Below are 16,830 nucleotides of genomic sequence, written 5' to 3'. Positions count from 1 at the left end.
ACTGCAGGGCTTTGGTAGGGTTTTTCTGTATTCCTGTATTCTAAAAGTGCCTAGAGATGGTGAAAGGAAATAATTACAGCTATGTGAGGCTGTATGGAATATTTCTCAGAAAACCAGGCTTCTCCACAAAGGGCAGTTCTCCTTTGCAATACCTTTCTTCTGTCTTTCTTATTTTGCTCACAATAAATTGCAGGCCAATTATTGCTAGCTGGTAAATATATCGATGGCAAATGAAATGTGTATCTCTTTGCCAGGGTAATAAAAGAGGAAAAAAAGGAGCCAAATATACAGATAACTCCTTTTAACTTCTTTTCATATGTAGCTGAATGCATTTCGCTAATTTAATCTAGTCCTAAGTACTGACTGAATTTTATAGAGATGTATTTTATGGCTGGTATTATTGATACTGAGAAATATATATTGAGCTTTTGGACAGAAAGAGACCCACATCCATCATATTGCGTTTTTATTGCAAAATCTAAATTTGCAATATAAAGAAAAATTTATTTAAGGATCATTAGATAAATATGCATATATGCTCAATAATATATATGAATATATATTCAATAATATTCTGATATATAGAGTTCTATATAAAGATAGAAACAAGTGATATATTTCTGTTTTGATGGTTGCTGGAGCGTGCCAGAATAACTGATAGAAAATTTGCAGAGAGATCTTAATTGTTACCTGAAGGAGACATTTCTAGACTGAAATCCCTGATGATTTCATATCTTCCTTGTGGATGGCGGGGGGAGGACAGCAGTATGCTGGAAATAGAGCAAATCCTTGGCTTCCTGCTGGGGATATGCTATTTGGTCAACGGTGCATTGCATCTAATGCACTGGGAAATTATTACCTTAGGCACTAAAGACATTAGGGGACTTTTAAGAACTGCTGTCCTATCTAATTACTGTAAAAAAACTAGATCCGGTTCTTAAAAGGCAGCAACAGCTTAGGTAAATGCAGCCCTCTCCATATTTTTGCATATACTAGAATTTTATCAGTTAAGCCTGATGTGACTTAATTTTTGTGGCCCATTTTTCATCCAGTGGAAAAGAACTGGCATCTCCAGGAGGTGAGTTCTTCCCCTCTACTTCAGACATTAGTTCATTTCCAATGCCTTAAATATTGACCCTAGAGAGTTAGTCATCTCCTAAAGATAACTACCTCTTGCCATTGATTAATGAGGACAAGTGATGATTTTGTAGAATCATAGAATCATTTCAGCTGGAAAAGAACTTTAAGATCATCCTAACATCTGAGTGCCTACAACCAGGCAAGATGAATCCAGGAGCTGTAATACAAGAAGACATAAAAGCACACTTCCAAAATCAGACAAGTTTTTAGAAGAAACAAAATCAAGGTCAAAAACATTTAGCTCCATGGGATAGGAATGGAAATTAGGCTTTTTTAGGGTGAGTGCCACGAGGTGAGTGCCACGAGGATGGAGCCAGGCTCTTCTCGGTGGCAAACAATGATAGGACAAGGGGTAATGGGATCAAGCTGGAACACAAGAGGTTCCACTTAAATTTGAGAAAAAACTTCTTCCCAGTGAGGGTGACGGAGCACTGGAACAGGCTGCCCAGGGAGGTTGTGGAGTCTCCTTCTCTGGAGACATTCAAACCCGCCTGGACAAGTTCCTGTGCAACCTCACCTAGGTGTTCCTGCTCCAGCAGGGGGATTGGACTAGATGATCTTTTGAGGTCCCTTCCAATCCCAAACATACTGTGATACTGTGATACTGTGATTTTTCTTCCTATGATCTGTATCATTCAGGATGTCCCAGTGTGGGCTGTTGAGATACAGAGAGGAAATCCAAGTGAAATTAGTGCTATATGCCATGATGTGTGCTCTGGAGAAGCTCAACCTGGCTGTGGAACAAGCCAGACAGTATTTGGGAAATCTTCACAGATAAATAGTGTCCTGTCCTTAGGAAGAAGGGGTGCAGGGAAAGTCAACTATGCCATCAATGCTAGCTGAGAGGTAGTCATTACTGGAGCTCACATAAGAGAAATCTGGTATGCATGAATGCAGATCCTTAACACTAAATTGCAGTTGGGTGGATCGAAGGATTTCCAGATTGCGTGAAATTTTGCAATTTGAAAGCAGTTTTCATTCCAAGATTAAGAGGGAGTAGAAGGTGGACAGAAGGAACTGAAAATCATATATTTAGTAAAAATAAAATCCAAATAAAATCCAAAGTTAAAAATTAGGATAACAAAACCAACCAACCAAACAAACAAACAAACAAAAAAACCAACAGATTGAATACAATTACATCTTTCTCCATTTCACTTCTTAAGACCACTGAAAATAACCAAATAACCATTGGTTTCTCTTAGGGGGAAAAAATTGTGATACCAAAATCCAGTTGCACCAGCTCAAAAAGAAACTCGTTGGCAGTATTATCAAAATACTGTCTTTCAGGGAGGAGGAGAACTGTTTCTGAACACACATTCTCAGTAAAACTGACACCTTTTTCTGAGTTATAACAGGATAAAAAAAAATGTTCCATCAAAACTTTCCCGAGCAGATGTAGGGGAGCAGCTGTGGGAAGCAGAAGGACTGGTGGTATCTATCGTCCTCTTCTGGCTAGGGAGAAGATAAGTGTAAGCAATTCTTTTTCTTCCCAAATTATGCCCAGGGATTACTGGCAGCTCGCCTTCTGGTATTCATCCCAACCACTCTTCCCAATGCAGATGCTCTCTTCATCCACTCTCCACCTGGGGGATTGTTCTTTCTTCCAAATGATCCTGTTGGTCCCCTCTTCTCCTTTCCCCTTTCCCAACAGCCACCAGATTTAATCCTGTGTTCTGCTTGAAGCCAAGCTATAGTCTCTTGGTGCTCTTTGAACCTTAACTCTGAGTTCCCCCAGAGATGGACATCCTCTTGGCTTCCTCAGCAGAGATTGGGCTTCAATTTCCATCAGCACCCCTGCTTTTGATAAGACTGAGAGCTCATTTCCTACACGACACAGCCATCAGCTGGCTGGATTTAAAACAACATCAAGGCTCATAATCCAGTCCCAGGCATCCCAGCTTAACCAGTTTGGATTTTTATCTGGTGGGCAGGATGTCACCTGAAGAAGTTGTGTCTTCCGTACTCAACAGTGATGCTCTTCTCAGCCAAGGTAAAGTTATCTCAGGGCTATTGTGGAAATCATTTCTGCAGATTTTAAGCACACAGGGATAATGATCTTGAATTGAAAGGTGTTTGCTTACTGTGCAGTTTGTTTCCAATCCAGCATTGGAAAGCCTGGACAGATAAACCTTTGCCTGATGAAGAAATTCAATACCTGCTATTCCACATGCTGCTCCTGTTTGATCCACCTCATGGGGTCTTCACAAGCAACCTTTTCCAGAGGACCATAGATGTTCATGAGGGACACGGTATCCTCCATCACTGGAAGCAAGAATTTTAACAAATCCTCTAATCCTGCTTCAGTAAGGACTCACAGCTGAATATTGCCTGGGCATAACACAGAGCTCCTCTAAATGAGTCTTGCCCCAAATTTTCTGCATTTTGTTTGCACTGAAAGGGTCTGGTTACAACAACATTTCTTCATGTCCCTGGAGCAGCTGAATGTGCATCCAGAGGTGGTCTCAAAAAGCAGGGAAAAAAACAAATCCTCTCTGCCTCCAGCCCTTTCTCAGGCTAACAGAAGACGTAACCTAAGGCATAACTCCTTCTCCAAGAAGAAATTTGTTTCCTTAAAAGAGGCCACAGACTTTCCCTCCAGTGCAATTATTTGTCTCATTGTAGCTCTATCCCCAAGAAACTTATTCCACAGGACACTAGGCCAGTACTCCTAACTGGGCATGAACTAGATTAAAAGCATTGCAACAAATGACCCAAATGTGTAAAGCCTGTGCTAAATGTACATCCTTCCTTCCAGCAGCTCTCTAGAGCTGCAAATCTGTCCAGATGGGTTTTGCTACGGAGATCTTGCAGGCCATAACTGTTATCCCAAAGGATGTCTAGTCCTTTTTATGATAAAAGAGGAACATGACCTTCTTAGGAATTTTAAGCTTAACACTAAGGTTCAAACACATTGCAGTTGTATTGGTTGAGGTGTGAGGTGTAAGTTGTAAGTAATTCCGCATCTTCTGCCAGCAGTCATCCAGGGTGACCGAGTGAGAAGAAAAGGGCATCTTTAGGTTATACTCTCTCTTCTCATAGAAATGAGCAAGACTTATGTTCCCTGAGTTAAGGATTGAACCCAGACCCTTGTGTTCAGCAGTTCTTCTAATTTCCCTGTTACTCTAACAGTCCTCAACCACAGCACATTGCTGACTCTGTATTTTTGGTACACATTGGCTCAAAGCATCTACATTTTCTTCCAGCCACAGAAGTTAAACAGGTGAGGATTTCCCAGACCAGAGAAGATAGATATAACTCACCCTAATGGTGATGGCACAGGATCTCCATCAACATTTTCCCTTATTAATTTATATGAATCATTAAGCAGTCCTTGGAGATAAAGTGGTGCATATTTTGACATGCTGAGGAGTTAAAAAATCAGGAAGGCTTTGCAATGAGAAATAGTTATACCTGCATTTCACCCTCAGAGCACTGTGACACTTGGCACAACATCCCTGTGTTTCCCAGAGACCCCTCAAAGTGTCCTACTGGCATCAGTTGGTTCACTCAGGGAGAGATTTTCCTCTCTCTCATATGTAAAATCAACCTGTAACTAAGAAGACAGCACACAATATCATCTACTGTTGCTGTGGGGCTGCAGGAACTGAGGACAGCCTCACAGAGAGGGGCTTCACAGTGGGGGATTCAGACACTGCATAGAGCCTTCTGAGACTTTGCTTTTGTTCCTGAGTTGCAGAACAGCCTGGATGCTACTTGCTCTGGGAAGACAGAAGGGAAAGGCATGTCTGAATGGACAATGCTTTGCATGGGAAGCAATAATATACAGACTGCAGATGTGACTTGGAGCAGGTCCTTGATTCTTGCTCCATCTGGCACGTGTGACCTGGACAAAGAGAGGTAATACCTTGCTAAAATTCACATTTCCTACCCTCTGCTCATTCTCTGTCACATCATGTCACACACCCTTCGCTTTTGCCATGCAAGCCACTTCAGTCTCCCTCTGTCACAGGACTTCTTGTTCCCACTGTGACCTCAGACAAGTGATGTGTTGCAGCTCTGTCTCATGCAGAAAGGAAGCAAGATCTGCTGCAAATCTGTCACACCGACAAATTCATACATCAGCAAGTTCACCACCAACAAATGTGATACTTTATGACACTTTGTACATCAGCCTTGAAGGTCTATGCTGAGTTTTGCAGTCCTGCTTATGGTGCAACTTCAGAGCAAAGTGCCAGAGGATCGGATGACCTGTTCAGGATCAGAATGATGGAGAAAGGTTATACATTGGGGACATATCCTACCCTTCACCTAGCACCCACTGTGTGCATTTGACAAGCTCAAACTCCGAGTGTTCCAGGGTGTTTGTTCTGAGTGTTCCGAGTGTTTGTTGAAGTAAATTCCTTATCTGTGACAGACTGACAAGGAAAGATTCAAACTGAAATCTCAGATGGAGTACATAATGATGGTCATTTTCAATTTCACAAAGCTTTGAGCATTTTCCTTTCCACAGACATTTCATTCCTTGGCTGCTCACCAGCAGCATGTGCTAAAGCCCACTCTTGTGGTTGATTCATTGTCTACCCTAATGAGGAACCAGACAACCCATTCATAAGTCTGGGATTCCTCTGGGTTCTCCTCTTTAACTCTTCTCGCAAATCCTTCGCATGTCTATAGTCAATAATCTTTCCAGCCTAGCTGAGTCATCCTCTTCTTTTTGCCCCATGTTCTTGCTCCTTCTCTCATGCTTTAGTACAGGCAGTCTCGTCTACTTTCTAAACTTCCTATCTTATCTGCCTCACTGTTTTGCCTCTTTTTCCATGTCCAGTGCCTAAATAGTAATCAACTTTTATCTGACTATTTACTTGCTGTGATATTTCCATGTCTTGGAGAGAAAAAAATTAATATATTTTAGTAATTGATCTTTTCCCAACACTTCAGTGCACAAACATTTTTGTCTTCACCCATCCTTATTTCTTTCTACTAAACCAGCCTACTGTCTTTTGATCCATCATGGCACTGTCATGGATCACTCAAAGGGCTGACATAAGTCACTATGTGTGTGCACTGCTGTGTAAATGTACACACCTCTGTCACCAGTGAAGAGGACCCAAAGTGGATGTAAGAACAACAAACATCTCTACCTCCAGTCACCATCTTTAGCTACTTCATGAGCTGAGAACAGTGTTAGTTTAATTCTGAAAAGGCTTTGCAAATAGTTACAGCTTGCAAAGCACAGAACAGGCTGGCCATCACCTGTTTGTGTACATGGGCCTCTGGTGATTTAATTTCAGACCATAATAGGGATTTTTTTTTTTTTTTCCCATTCATTTTCAGGACTTTCTCCTCAGCTCAGGTAGCTGCTGCTTCGAACAGGTCAAGCATCTTCACGTATCAGAGTCCAGATTTTCAACAGATTTCATGCTTATTCAGATATCACGTTATTCAGAGGCTTTTTCTTCCTCCTTTTATTTTTTTTTCTCTTCCCCATTTGGTCCTACGTGTCCAACTCACTAGGAGGCTTCTGACCTCTCAAGGTGCTATTGAGATAGCTGGTTTTCTATCCATACAGTGTCATTTCTTACCACTCTAAATTCAAGCCTATCATTATGCAAAAAGGAAAAAGATCTTAGATACTCATGGTCAAGGTTAACTCCAGGAAGAAAACATCTACACCCTTATGCATATTACACCGGGGTGTGTGGTTTCCAGATGTCATTCTTTCCAATTTTGTATGAAGAACTTTATCGTTTAATAGAGCAAATACTTAGAATAAAAGAGAATAAATATATTATCAATATAAATTTATGCAGACCAAAGTATTGGCCTAAATTAAATGACAATACTTCCCATTCTGAATTCATTCAGCCTAGAAAAACAAAATACCAATATATGAAGAAAAAACCTTGTAAGATTGATAAAGACAGCAGAATGATGACTTTAAAGTGGATTTTCCTACTTTAAATGCATAGGTTACATTTTCTTTATGCAGTCTTTAAATAATTCATTAGTCCTCAAGACAGTTTTATTAAGTCTGTGAGTATTGCTATAGAATCCCAAGTAGCAATAACTTCTCTGAAGCTTATGGAACCAGGCGGTTGGAATGCTAAGGCATACTTCAAATAAAATAGTCATGTATTTGTGCTGAGAGATTGTATTTTGTCAAACTATAGCTACTTTTTATTTTCTGAGATCCTAGATACCAGATCATGAGTAATCTATAGAACAGATCAGCGAAGATCAATCAAAATTCAACAGCTTTTACTGCTTATTTTCCACCCCTTCGAGCAGCAGGTGTCACAAGCAAAGCACAGGTTGATTTTGGCTGGCCATGAAGCTTTTAATCTTTATTTTTTATTTTTTTCATCTGTGAAAACGTCAGGAGACCCATCAACAGAAGACAACTGTTAATACTGTATGTATCCTTCTAGCTGGAGCTTGGTTGCTTAAACTCAGAGGCACTTCTGAATGAAAGTACAGTGAGCTGTATGTAACACAACATGTGCTGCAGCTTAGATCTGGGACTAATAATTGCATCTCTGTGGCAAATGACACAGCGCCTATTTACTTTTTCATCACTGGATATTCTGTTCTTTTTATTTCTAAAGTTCTCTCAGAAAGAGACCTTATATATACATTGTACAGCAACCAGCACAAGAGGACACCTACATTTGTGGAGCTTCAAGTTTCTACAGCAGTAAGATATGCAATACAACTTTACACTGAGAGTAAGACTTCCCCCAGCATAATAGGCAACTGCAGCTACCCAGATAGTCCCTGTATCCTGTCTCAGAGGAGCATCCTCTGCAAATCCTACTTAGGATTAGACTCAGGCCTATCCCTCTCACAAACGTATCATATTCCCTGGAGTGGAGAGCTCAGCACTTTGCCGTAAATCTTAGTTTCACTTTGCCAACTGAAACAGAGAAAAAGATATTTCCAAACTGGGGAAAAATTCTGATGCTCACACCACCTTAGATGTCTATCATCTCATTCCTTGGACCTCTTCACTCTTAACAGAGAAAAATTGTCAATTGTATGCTGTGGTTCACTTAGTCTCTTCTATAATCTCTGTTAGGAACTGACAATTTATGTTCTAAAGGCTGTTGGCTCTGCCAGTCTGCTCCTACCACAGTTTTCAAATAAACTGGTATCTTCATTTACCAAGGAAAACCTCAGTTTTGCTTAATTATTTCACCTTGCCAAAAATCACATTCCAAGATGAAGAAGTGTGATAGAAGTAGCCAGCTTTGGTGGGCTATATCGCAAGAAAAAAATTACAATAATAGTAATAATTTTTTAAAAATGTTTATAACGATGGCTGCAAGCCAGCATTTCAGGACCAAGAAAAGGCATCACTGAAGGAGCGCTATAAGATGAATAAAGTATCTGCAAGCATGGTAAAAGTAGAGTTGCATATCATACTGTTGCGTGATTCATCAGTTGTACTCCATTTGTTTATTAAAAATTGTGGTACATATATTTAAAAGTGTAAGTAAGCTGAGACAGCTGTTACTATCCACTGCTAGAAATCTTTAACTAGAGACTTACGATCTCAAGTCCCCATTATACATCTATTTTTGTCTGGTGATATACCAAATGTCTTTTCAAACCCTCCATAGCAGAAGAGACCTTAAGATGGAGAGCAAAATAAAAACAAGGACAAAAAATGTTTCTTCTGAATCCCAAGGTACTTCTTGTCCTCCAATTCTTGTCTCAATCCCCTTTGGAAAGAACAAAATTATTGACCCTTTAGATCTTCTCAGCTGGATCAAGGAACAGTGAAGCTGCTCTTCTTGTGCTATAGAAATTAATGTCCTTTACAAACTGTAAACATCTTCTCCGTGTTGCTGTTGTCTGGCACAATCCAAGCTGTATTGTTGACATGGAACACCAACCTTAAAATTTTTGTTTTTTTTTTTTTCTTTTGAGCGATTTAAATGAATCATTTTCTTTTGCTTGGGGTTTCTCAATGAAGATTAAAAAATACTTTGATTAGCACTCTTCCTTTGTGACACTGATATTCTGGAGGGAGGAACTAACACTATGACATACTGAAAAGTAAAAATAAACCCACCTTAGACTTTTAAAATGCTTTATCATTCCAGGACAGGTTATTCCAAAGTCATGAAGTCATGTCATATCTCCTTCTGTACTAACACTCTATTATTGGTAAATAATAGTTGATTATTATTCATTCTTAGGTAGAACTTGGACGCAATAACTTTTTATCTGATCATATTCCTTCAGTAATTTATTTGCTTGTTTCTTACAGATGGTTTGTTACCATTTTGAAACATGATTTTTAGCCCGTTGAGTTGTTGCATTTTCCAGTTGTTTGCTTGGTTGACTGCTGTTTTCAAGCATAGCAGATTATCATGGTGAAATACAGTGTAAAAATACTTAAAGTAGCATTGAAAGAGTTAGTGAGAATGCCTTATTGCAGCACTCCACAAATCAGATATCTCATCCTAAAATTAATATCCTGCTCAATATAGCCAAGTTAATTTACCCAGATTTGGCTTCATTACCTCAGACACAATACACTGCATCTGAATTCCTTGTTATTGAGATTTTGTGCAGTTGTCATCCATTCCAGAAGAAGAAAAAATGTGCTGCGATTTGAGAGCCCAAACCTATCAGATCAGAAATCTTCTGCTAGCCAAAGTGATAAACGATGCTCCTTGGTGTCAGATCAATGGAGACTTAAACAGCACTCAGCATTCTGCCCTTTTCTTTGTTTATTTGGAGGTAGTCTTGTTTAGTTTTTCCAAAGAAAACAAAATCCAGCAAAATAAGAAAAGAGTCATATTTCCATAAACATTCTTTTGGAATCAATTTCATGGAACATTTCTGGTGGAAAAGATAATATAATTCATGTAAACTTCTCTTTCATACCTAACTTCCATCCCACCATTCGTACTAAGTTACATCTCCAAGCTTTAGGGAACTGGACTTTTTTCTCCTTTCTACTTCTAGACAAATAAGAACAGTAGATGCTGCGTCCAGCTGCAAGAAAATCTGGGGCCAAGCAGCAAAAGCAAGCAAACACAAGGCACACAATAAGTTGTGGCTAGATCTCACAGTAGACTGATATAATCTTGACTCTGAAGCCAGGATTAAAAAGGACTGTTATCACTGCTGGAGACAGATAGATTAGGCCTGTTTTTAATATTGGAGGTAATCTTTTAAACTTATTTTAATTTTTTTCCCACCAAAATGACAGTTTCCTTCAACAGAAAAAAAATTACTTCATTTTTTCCCTTGAAAATAAGTAGGAAGCAAAATGAATATTTTTTTTCTCCAAATTGCCTGCTAATTTTTGTTGTTGTTGTTGTTGTTGTTTAATTTTCTGCCACTCCAGAAGAATAATCAAGGTTTGGGGAAAAAATATTATCTTTCTTCTTATTTTATTCTTTTCCCTGAAAATACAGCACTTTTTCTAAGTCATTTACTACATCATCTGCAAGTCAGTGTTTTAAAGAGTGTTGCAGCAACCTTGACATGAAACATTGATAATCCTGAATTATGAAACAAAGATTTAATTGCATATAGATGGACACTTCCTCAGTCAAGGAAGAGAAAATACACTAAGCTGTATGGATTTTTGCCTGGTTGGAAGGCAATACTATTACCATTTAGCCCATGTCTGCTGTTTTCGACATTTTTCCTGGGCAAAACTTGCAAAACACAATTTACGTATGCTGTAATACAATTTGCACCCAGGCTATGTGCATCCAAAATAAAATTATAACCTTAGCTCCTCTGATAATCTACTTCCAGCAACTTTATTTCTCTCTTACATCATTCAGTTGGATCCACGCTCTTCTCTGAAACTTCCCACTTATTCCTGGCATATGTTTGTAGAATAAATGAATAATTCATATTCTAGGCTGTAATTTCCTGTTGATTTTTAGTAACTCATTTATATGCTACCTCAGCATCCCTTAAAATTGGGCTGAAATCGGTTTATATTTGTCCGATATTGTTTTGCAGTTCATTTTCTATAAAATCTTAAGAGGAGAAATGAATCATCTTATTAGCATTGAATTAACAGTATTTGTTGGAAGGGATCAGGGAAAATATAGTGGCTATTTGCCACATACCTATACATTTGTGCTTCTTGACAGTCGGCTCCTGTATCCCTTTCCAGTTTGTTCCCTATGAGGCCAACAATTCACCTTCTAAAATACTTAATTCACAGGAAGGATGAGAGGTATATGGGAAGTCAACAGGGTTCCCAGTTTTACAAAGAAAGATAAAACAAACATCAGTTGTCTGCAAGTTGAGTCAAGACAGAACCTGTCTAAAAATAAAAACAAAGTGTCAAAACATAAAAAATATGAAGAGTTTACTTATGTTGCCCGTTGATACTCTATCCTTGGAAACCATTTATCCAAGTTTGCTTTGGTTTGGGGTTTTGTGTGTGTGTTTTTTTTGGTTGGTTGGTTGGTTGGGGTTTTGTTTGTTTGTTTGTGTTTTGTTGTGTTTGTTTGTGTATTTGTTGTTGGTTTGGTTTGGTTTGTTTTATTACTAAGAGTTAAATTGTTATTCAGAACTGAAAGAAGGGAAGCAGCGAATTCTACATTCATGTTTTTTTCTAAAGAAAACTGTTATCTAAAACAGGAACTGACCATGCATAAAGCAGTGAGACAGAGTAAATCTAACAAGGTGATAACATTATAAGAACTCTCTACTTCTTTATTTTTTCGAATTTTTGAGTTCTTCTAATTTGCACAGTTTAAAAACACAATTCCTAGTTCATGTAAATTAAGATGTATTTTATTCATAGTCATATCTATCAATTTTTTTCCCTTCCAAATGGTGAATTCAAGTGCCAAATAAGCCATTTGGCTCCTTGCCTCAGTTTCCCTACTGCTAATATAATGTAAAATTACTTCTATACCTCATTTTGAATTTTGGATCATTAGCATTTGGAAACCACATGAGTACCCCTCAGTGTAAGATGTCTGGTTTCATGCATCTTGCACTACAATTGCTTTCTGGTTCATCATTGTTACTTCACAGTGTTTGAGCTCAGTAGATATGTGTTGTCCTTTAAAAAGAGCCTCATCAATAATACTGTTGTCCCATCTATCATGAAAATGCTGTCAGCTGAGTGGAGCAGTGCCCAGGTGTTGGTTGTTTTCACTTACAGATCAATATTTTACATCTGTTAAGTTGAAGAAATGACCAAGACTGCTTCTACCAGAAGGCACCATGGGGTGATCCACACAGGTAGGGTGTTATTAACTTGCACTGCAATTAACACAACCAAGATGGCCATTACTACTTCTCCCCCAGTGACACAAAGTAGAAAAAGCCTCATAATTTGTAGCCATTATGAACACATTTAACACAAATAGCACAATTTACCACCGTTGGTCCCTGGCTGCCGCATATCTAGTAATTCTACAAAGCCACAATTTCCTTCCTACAGTTTTGCCTCCTTGGAACATTTTTACATCCTCTTTAGTACTCAGGCTTTGTTGCTGCATTCAGCCAAACAGCTCCCACCCACCTCCCCAGAGCTGGATTCAAATCTACAGGGCCCCCAGAGAAAAGACAAAATTCTGGTACTTACGTCAATGAGATGTGTGTCCACGTACATAAGGGCAGAATTAAGAATTAAGCTTAGTTTGGCTTTGTAGATAGCTAATGGAGTAATTTCCAAGGTATAAGGTGTTACATAAAGACCAGCTCTTTCATTGTATTTCACCTCTTTTTGTAAGCAGATGAGAAATGAAGGACGCATAGCAGAACAACAAAGCATGTCGTTAATCTCTGGACCAGTTTTTCCCCCTTCTTACCTCTTCTGTTTTTTTCAAAGGAGGGCTTAATACATATTAGAGAGAAGAAAATACCACTGTTACAATAGTTTAGTACAAAGCAAAGGTTCAGTCTGTTTATTTTTCTCTTTGAATTACTGGGTTTTGTGTAAATCAATTTGTTGTTCCCTTGGCACTTCAGTACATAGCAGAGTAGATTTTCTAGGAAAAGAAAAAAAAGAAAATATATATATATATATATATGCCTGCTGCACAATGCCATGCAAATCTGTTAACTTTGAGCTGGGGTTATGTGTCAGTCAAAGGGCTTGATATCAACAGAAGTGCAGACAAAAAATGTTGCAGTGACCCCTCAAAATGACAAAAGTTGTAATGACCAAGGCAGTAAAGGGGAGAGAAAGGAACATCCTGGCATGACTGAGTTATATCTTGTAATCTATTTGATTGAACAATAGAGGTCTTATCCTTAGTTGACTAAGAATGACCTGCTTGCCTTCCTGGATTTTACAGAAAAAGGAAAACTTTTTTTTTTTTTCTTTCTGTTGGCATTTCTTATGATGTGTGTGGTCCTCTCTGTACCTCTACAATATACGGATGCATTCTCATCTGGCATCCTGCAGCCCATTCCTCTCCCTCCTTTCCCATGGGAAAATTTAAACTATAGAAACAGTGCTGTTTTATTTTCCATGAGAAACCTGCCGACTCAAAAACCCAGCAGCCCTTGTTAAAAATATTCTAGTGTGGACTGAGCCAGCCCCTGTATTAATGATCTCCTTCAGAAAGTGGATCTGTTGCCATCTTTGGATGGTACAGGAAAGGCTCTTTAAGGGTTAATGCTCTTCCTTGTTGTCCCTTTTTGCTGGTATTGGGTCATTCAGCAAGGTTTTTGCTTTAATGAGCCCTCTTTAGCTCTGCACTGAAACTGGAGATCTCTAGTCTCATTAGTCTGGCTAATTACCCATTCTCTTCTAACTGCTGTCTGAGGTTCATGTAAGTACAGGAAAGCATGAGAAAATAACTAACAATTGCATTATCATGAAAATTCGTAGGTAGAAGTGAGCCAAGATCCTGCTTAAAAATATGAGAGCCTTTTAACTGTGTAGGCAGTACTGTATCACACCGTGATTCAAGGATTGCACAAGCAATCCCTCTCAATTTCCTAAAATTAGAGCTTTTCAAAAGGATACATACCAGTGTGCTCAGAACTTGCATCAGCCTGTAGTTAGTGAAGAGAGTTGGTCCTGATGGGAAGTTTTCCAAAAGCGTGTCTCTGGCCATGCCTGGATAGACATAAGGTTGAGGACAGTATGTGGTTGGCTGGCTCAGGTCTGGCAGCAGTCTGTGCTTCTATTAAGTAAGGTTGCACTACAAAACTGAGTTGGTAAGTCCACATGACATTGATTTGCACAAGGTGGACCACCTGGAATCTATTACAAAAAGAGATGTCTCCGCTGGAGCACATGTTGGATGCAGAGTGGGAAAGAAGGTGTCAAAGCAGTGATTCTCTCTGAGGGACCAGGATGTAATCATAGAATCATAGAATTTCCTGAGTTGGAAGGGACCCACAAGGATCATCAAGTCCAACTCCTGTCCCTGCATAGGACAACCCCAAAATTCACACCATGTATCTGAAAGCATCGTCCAAATACTTCTTGAACACTGTCAGGCCTGGGGCTGTGACACCTTCCTGAGGAGCCCGTTCCAGTGCTCCAGCACCCTCTGAGTGAAGAAACTTTTCCTAATGTACAACCTAAACCTAAACTTAAGGAGTTAAGGAGGAAGACAAAACTTCCTTTGCTGTCTGAGACAGTGTTCCGAAACCCCATTATTCCCTGGATTTTCCTTGGGTGATGAAGGCCTTCTCATTCAACCAGTCACTCCAGGCTTCCTTCTTAGTTGTGGAGAGCAACCCAATGGTCCCTGGAGAACATGAGGTACAATCGTATCATCACATCTGATAGTACAGTCATACCATCATACAATCAATTTGTCACATCCCAAAGCAGATTCTGGCATTTAGCCAGGAGAATCATCTCTGTGGTCAACTGACTCGACACATTGGGTATCCATGGACTACACAGGGATCTAGGGCACCCAGTTCAGACAAAGATACCCACCCTCCATGTTCTGTCTGGTCTACCCAGGAGATATGGGCCTCATGTCCTTTGTCCAGTTCCTGACACCTTAACCTCTCACTCAGATCACCAGTGATAACTATCTGAGGTTTCCTAATGAATCACAATAGACCGCATGTGTAGCCAGAAAATAATCAAGAAATTAATTTAATGTGAGAAGATAGGACTACAGTGGTCAGGAGCAGGGCTGTCAAATGATCACACTGACCAATAGTCTGTTTGCACTCTACCCATTTTTGCTACCCTTCTTTCCATTCCCCTTTGCTTCTTCTTACCCTATATTTCCCTTTGATCCTCTCATTTCTCTGTCTTTTTTTTCCTCCCAAATAAACATTTTACCCAACTACTTTTTTTCCCTGTCAGTCCCAGTTCATCTGCATCCACACCAGAATTTGGTATTTCTGAAGCAGTTATTGCAGCACTGTTGGCCTTGCAATTTCCACGTCCCAAAAGTTTGTCAATGTTCTCTTTAATTAACTGTGAAGTTTGGCGATTCATCACATAGTTCCTCCTTAAACATCTGTGAAATCTGTCCATTCCTCATGACACTATATGTAGCTATTGTCAGCTTCTCACTCTGTTAATTTGTTATGTTCAGCAATTTCTCATGTCATATACAGTAGTTTCTTATGGTGTGTTCACTGAGCTAAATTTCAGGCACCATCATCTCTTTGCATAACTTAGCAGAAGTTATTTTCATAAGGAAAACAAAAAATAAAGAAGAGAAGGAGGGGAAGGAGGGGAAGGAGGGGAAGGGGAAAGGGGAAGGGGAAGAGGAAGAGGAAGGAGAAGGGGAAGGTGAGGGCAGGGCAGGGCAGGGCAGGGCAGGGCAGGGCAGGGCAGGGCAGGGCAGGGCAGGGCAGGGCAGGGCAGGGAAGGGAAGGGAAGGGAAGGGAAGGGAAGGGAAGGGAAGGGAAGGGAAGGGAAGGGAAGGGAAGGGAAGGGAAGGGAAGGGAAGGGAGAAACTTCAACAGCCAAACTGTCAGACATTTGTCCTTTATTTTTTTCCAGGTTTAATTATCTTTGAGGGAGCTTTAAGATGGTTGCCTTTAGAAATGTGAAGTGTTTCTGAATCCTTATGGCCTCCCATGTGCAATATTCTTCACCTGATATTTACATAATTCCATGCTTTTTGAAGGGTAAATCACAGATGTGTGTCCATAGGGGCTCCTTTTAGAGCATGATGCTAGACATTTTTGTGGAATAAGGGTTAATGGATCTTTTTAAGCCCTGGATGCCACTCCTTCCAGTAGATTCTCTATAAAAAGATGAATCAACAATGAATTACCCATTGTGTGCTAGGATGGGGTTGATTTTAAAGGCAAGGAGAGGATAATATGAAAAAGAATGAAATGAGTCTGAGAAAAGCATAGTTCTAGCCCTGAGGTCAGTCTCTTGTGCTTCTCTTTGTTAGAGATGATGCCTGTTGGAACATGATGGGAAGTTGGTAACTGCTCCCAATTACCCCAATAGCATCTATATACTGGTTGGAGATCATGATGCCAATAAAAAAGCATCGCATTTCCTCAGTAAAAGACATCTGCTATCTGCCAGTATTCACACTGTGATCTCTGCATGGTGGTTAATCCCTTAACATGAAGTTGAGCCATGTCCAAAAAGGATGCGTTGGGACACTGAGAGCAGCATGAATACTGTCATCTTTAAAACACAAGCCCTTTTTTATTAATATTATTATTATTCTCCCAAAACAGACATGTTAGCCATATTTTTAGAATCATAGCTGAAGACAGGCACACTGCCATGTCAGAATATTTTACTGTCTTTTCCACACATCTCATGCTTTT

The sequence above is a fragment of the Streptopelia decaocto genome (assembly GCF_964273445.1).
Source record: "Streptopelia decaocto genome assembly, chromosome: 2".
Classification (NCBI taxonomy): Eukaryota; Metazoa; Chordata; class Aves; order Columbiformes; family Columbidae; genus Streptopelia; species Streptopelia decaocto.
Note: the sequence above shows the minus strand (reverse complement) of the source record.